Raw genomic sequence first — 6000 nt, 5'->3', positions numbered from 1 at the left:
CAGTCTGTCACCTCTGACTCCAACTTACTGCTCTGTTGAACTCTCTCTCACAGCGCAGCTCCATAGCTCACTTGTCTTCTCTAATCTGGGCCAACCTGGGTGACTTTTCATTGATTTCCGCTGAAAACACCCATCCAGGGCATTTATATATAGCAGACGTCACTGAGACTTTTGTGCCATGAAGAGTATTCACAGCACAGAAATGCAAACTGCTGACAATGGATCCTTCGGCACCCTTGCTATTATGGGTCCTGTGGCCACCTGGCCATCAGAAATTCCTCACTGGCTCCTTTTGTCCCACAGACTACAGCTTCTTGTAATGTAGCTCAGCCCTCTGTCTCCCTCAAGAATCCCAGTATTTTCATGCTTCCCTGTTTTCCAGACTGCCTGCTCTCAGCTTCTCTCCCTCAGTTCCCCTCATTGTACTATGCAGAGGAGCCGAGCTCCTGAGCTCGTCGACCAAGTAAGTAAAGGGGAAAGGAATCAACTGAGAGGTACAGGGCAGCTCACAGAAGCACTGCTGGGTGGTCAGAGAAACAGGCCAGGAAAAGGACGGGAGCAATGAAGGCCCTGCAGCCAGAGCCGGAGCCAAGAGCTCCAGACACTACAGCTGCCCCGTGGAACAGTGGAAGCCACAGCTTGATGACCAGCTCTGGACCCAGAGGCCACCACTGGCCCCACTGCTAGGGCTGCTCCTGCAAATGAGATGTGGCTGACACTGCTCAGCCAGTGCCACCCCCACGCCAGAGCGGCTGCCTCTCTGCCCCGCTTCTTTGCATCATTAGCTCCAGTTTGTAGTCTGGGGTGCAGGCATCTGATGAGCCAAGCCCATGTTTTGTGCCCGTCCATGCCACAGCTGCAAAGAAGCTTGACAAATCAAGCATCTGGCTTTTTGACTTCTATGGTGGGTGACAGACTCTGCTTCGCACCCAACTTCATAGGGTAGGAAAGTGCACAACCTTTGGAAAGGTGTTTAGATGTCCAGCAGCTGGAAGTAAAAACTGTTCACTTCACCTTTCAACTGCCTATTTGTCTCCTGGCCTTTCTGGCTCTGCACTGTCCATAGGCCTGCACTGTCCATGCACCTGCACAGTCCATAGACCTGCACTGTCCATGCACCTGCACTGTCCATAGACCTGCACTGTCCATGCACCTGCACTGTCCATAGGCCTGCACTGTCCATGCACCTGCACAGTCCATAGACATGCACTGTCCATGCACCTGCACAGTCCATAGACCTGCACTGTCCATGCACCTGCACAGTCCATAGACATGCACTGTCCATGCACCTGCACAGTCCATAGACATGCACTGTCCATGCACCTGCACTGTCCATAGACCTGCACTGTCCATGCACCTGCACAGTCCATAGACATGCACTGTCCATGCACCTGCACTGTCCATAGGCCTGCACTGTCCATGCACCTGCACAGTCCATAGACATGCACTATCCATGCACCTGCACAGTCCATAGGCCTGCACTGTCCATGCACCTGCACAGTCCATAGACATGCACTGTCCATGCACCTGCACAGTCCATAGACATGCACTGTCCATGCACCTGCACTGTCCATAGACCTGCACTGTCCATGCACCTGCACAGTCCATAGACATGCACTGTCCATGCACCTGCACTGTCCATAGACCTGCACTGTCCATGCACCTGCACTGTCCATAGACATGCACTGTCCATGCACCTGCACAGTCCATAGACATGCACTGTCCATGCACCTGCACTGTCCGTACACCTGCACTGTCCATGCACCTGTGCTGTCCATATACCTTCACTGTCTGTGCACCTGTACTGTCCATATGTCTGCACTGTCCGTATACCTGCAGTATCTAATACTAGCTATTGGGCACTTGAATTAGGGTTAATCCAAATTTCAGCACTTGAAATGTGCTGAAAGTATAAAAGGCCAGATTTTGAAGACTTATTATGTATTTAAAATGTAAAATATCTCATTAATAATTTTATGTTGATTACCAATATTATTGTTATATTGAGTTCAATATAATATATTAAAATTAATTTTCCCTGTTTTTACTTTTTTTAGTGCAACTCCTAGAAAATTTAAAGTTACATATGTGACTCATATAATGTTTATATTATGCTGCTCTGCAGACTGAGAGGCACCTATAATTTTCAGTCAATTACTACATAACCCATTCCACACCTAGAGATCCATACCACAAAATGAGAAGAAACCTTTGAGACCAAATAGGGACAGTTATACTTCTAAGAATACTCTTATAAAATTCCCTTGCATGAACAAAAAAAATCTATATTTAGCAATTTTCTGAATTAAGTAATCAATTAATTAGCCAATTATTGAGCACTACTATGTGCCAAACACTGTGTTGTTGACTGCGACTAGAGCTGTGAACAAATCAGACACAGCCACTGCTTTCATGCAAAGTGAAGTGGTCAGGAGCATGGACTCTGATGATGTGGGTACAAATTATGGCTCCATCCCTTACCAGCTGTGTGCTCTGGGATAAGTTAAAACTGCTTCAGTTTTCTTATCGGTAAAACAGAAATCCTTAGTGGATAAAGATGTTTTGAGGATTAAATTAGTTTATATAGGAAAAACACATAGAAGGGTATTGTATTAGTTACCTACTGCTGCATAATTTAGCAACTTAAAACAACATATATTTATTATCTCACAGTTTTTGTGGGTCAGGGATCCAGGCAGAGCTCAACTAGGTCCTCTGCTTTAGGGTCTTTCACAAGGCTGCAATTGATGTTAGCCAGGGCTGGGGTCTCATCTGAAGGCTCCACTGGGGAAGGATCCACTTCCAAGTTCACTCAACCTGGTAGTTGGCAGGATTCACCTCTTTTGGGGATGTTAGACTAAGGGTATCATTTCCTAACTGGTTCTTCCTTGCCTGGACATCTCAAACATGGCACTGGGCTTCATCAAAGCTAACAAGGGAGAAAGTCTGCTATTAAGACAGAAGTCAAAATCTCTTGTAATCATAGAAACCACATCCCCTCAACTTCGAGTTATTCTATTGTTTAAAAGCAAGTTACTCAAACTTAGGAGATTATATAAAGCTATGAATTCCAGGAGGCAGAGGTCATTTAGGGTCATCTTAGAAGCTACCTACCACAGGTACTTGGTCCAGAATAAATAATAATACACACACTAGCTTTTGTTATTTATGGCATTTATAGTCCAATGAGAAGTTGTTGAGCTGTAACATGGGAGAGGAATTAGAAGACACTGCAGGAGCACAGAACCTGGGCTGAAGTTTCAAGCAAAGACTTTTAGAGTAAGTGATATTTAAACTAAAATTCAAAGGATGAGTTAGGAATTCACTAGGCAAAAAAGAGGGAAAAGATCACTCAGGCAGTTGGAATAGCAAGTATAAGACCTTAAGGCAGGAGAGTGAGTGTAGTCTATTTGAAGCACTTAGAGAAGACTGGTTTTGCATGCAAAGATTTCAGAGGTAGACAGGGACCAGGTGGCTGAAATGCACTGGAAGCCAGAGAAGGATCTTGGACTTTATCCTGAGGAAATGGAAAGCTTTTGAATTTTCTGCAGAGGAGTTTCAGGATCAGATCTGAAAAGATCACTTTGGCTACACTGTGTGGAGGATGGATTGGAAGGGAGCAAGAGTGGACAGAGGAACACGATTTAGAATGATTTTGCAATGGTCCAGGTGAGAGGTGACGAGGGCTTGGACCGGAATGGTAGCAGTGGGAGAGAAATTACAGACATGTTATAACAGAGCATGGTGATTAGTCAGGCATGGAGATGAGAGGGCAGGGTGGCGAGGAAGAGGTAAATATGACCCCAGACTTACCCTTGAAGGAACTGGGCGAGGGGTGGCTTGTTTACTACCAAAGGGAATATTGTAAGAGGAACATATTTTGGGGGAATGGATGACTTTAGTCTTGGAAATAATAAGTGAAAGGGGCCTGTGAGATATCCAAAGATGTATGAGCTCATCTGCCAGATATCTTGAGGGTGGAAGAGCGTCTAGGACAGATCTGAAGCACTTTAATCTTCAAGAGTTCGGGAGAAGATCTTCCTCTAGGAAAGGAGAATAAGAAGAAACAACCAGAGCAACTGGAGAAAACCCAAAACCAACGGGAAACGGGCATTTTTAGTAGGAATGATGGGTCAACTGTGGGGAATACCTCTGAATGGTCAAGAACTGGCAGATGTCCAAAAAAACTAGTGACTCAGGGTTATTTATGACCTTGGCAAAAGCACCTCAGTAGAAGGGCAGACAGGGAAGCCTGGTTGGACTGAGTTGAGGGGAAAATGGAAAGCAATAAGACAGAGGCAGCAGGTGTAAAGATATACAATACATCCAAGAAGTTTGCCTGCAAAGTAGAGGGAAATATGGCATTAACTGGAAGGGAATATGGACTAAACTGAAAGTTTTGTTTGTTGTATTTGTTTTTTAAATAGGAAAGTTCGTGTACTCAAATGTTGGGGGCTGGCAGATATAGAGTGGCTGGTACAGGAAAGTGGGGAGAACTGATAGAGCAGGGTTCCTGAACAGGTGGTTTTGTCTGGAATCCAAAGCACTAGCGGAGGGGTTTAGAAGGAGGGCTGTTCCATTTTAACAAGGCAAAGAAGGAAAGGTTGGAGACATCTTCCCGGTAGCTTTGTGGATTTGGTCTTGGAACATTGAGTGCATTCTGATGGAATGGCTTCTATCACCTTTTTAACAAATCCTTTCCCTTCAAATGTTGAGTAGCCAAGCATTCTGAATCCTTGCTACTCAAACAGTGGTCCTTGGACCAGCAGCATCAGCACTGCCTGTGAGAAAGGCAGACTCTTGGACCCCACCACAGACCTACCTTACCAGAATCAATATTTAACAAGGTCCCCAGGTAATTCCTGTGTACACTGAAGTTTGAGAAGCAGTATTTACATAACTTCCTATTGGTGGTAGGAATTGAGAACCAGCTAAATTATCAGAGCTAGAATCTACAGCAGATAGCTATCCCTTGGGGACCATGAGTTATTGTGCAACTATTCTTTCAGCTATAAAAGCTTTTTAAAAACACACTTGTTTTTGCTAGAGAATCTCTGTGAATTGCCATGAGAAAATAAGTAAAGAGCAAAATATCACAATACTTTTCATCTTTGTATTTTACTGTATTGTCAGTATTTTTTTTTCATTCAACAAATATTTATTGAGTACCTACTATATGCTAGGCATTGTCTTAGTTCTGGGGTTATAGTAATAAACAAGAAAAATTCTCTGCCCTCAGGACCTCATTTTCCTCCTTACTCAGCACAGTTTTATGGTTTGCCATTATATTCATTCACTCACTCATTTACTTATTCAGTTAATAGACAATTATTCATCATCTACTATGTACCAGGCACTGTTGTAGGCATTTGGGATCCATTAGTGTCCAAAACAAGTACAGATCCCTGTCCTCATGGTGCTTACATTTGAGTTGGGTCTGTGGCATAGGGTAGGGAGAGGTTGGTGTAGGAGAGATACGGACCAACAGTGGAAACAAATAAATTACCCACCCTACAAAACCCTTTCTCCAGTTAAATCCGACTCTCTGGCTTCTCTGCAGCTGAACGTGGCATCAGAAAAACACACAAGCATACTGACAGATCTCAGATCGTCCACCAGTCATGGCTGTTGACCTCGAGTGGCGTCCTGCCATGCTATCCTGCCTGGCAATCCTAGCCCACATTCTCTCTCACTCCTCCAGACAATCTGATACCTTCTCCTCTGTCCTCAAACCGCCAACACCACACACTCTACCCCAGTCTTTCTGATAACTTACCTAATATTTTCAATCACTTTCTAAAATTCTAAATTCTGCTAAGGTTATATTCCCCAAGAGCCAGGGCATTCTTTCTAAAATGCCAATCTCATCATGGTACTCCTTTTTTAAAAACAAACTTCAATGAGTAGGCTCCCATTGCTTTAAGGATGAAGATCAAATTTCTTAATGTACACTACAATCTACTGTCCAGCCTCCTTTTCCACTCATGTTCGATGCCCCCT

Source organism: Equus caballus, chromosome 20, assembly GCF_041296265.1.
Source record: "Equus caballus isolate H_3958 breed thoroughbred chromosome 20, TB-T2T, whole genome shotgun sequence".
NCBI lineage: Eukaryota > Metazoa > Chordata > Mammalia > Perissodactyla > Equidae > Equus > Equus caballus.
The sequence above is the reverse complement of the archived record's forward strand: the minus strand, read 5'-3'. Positions refer to the sequence as shown.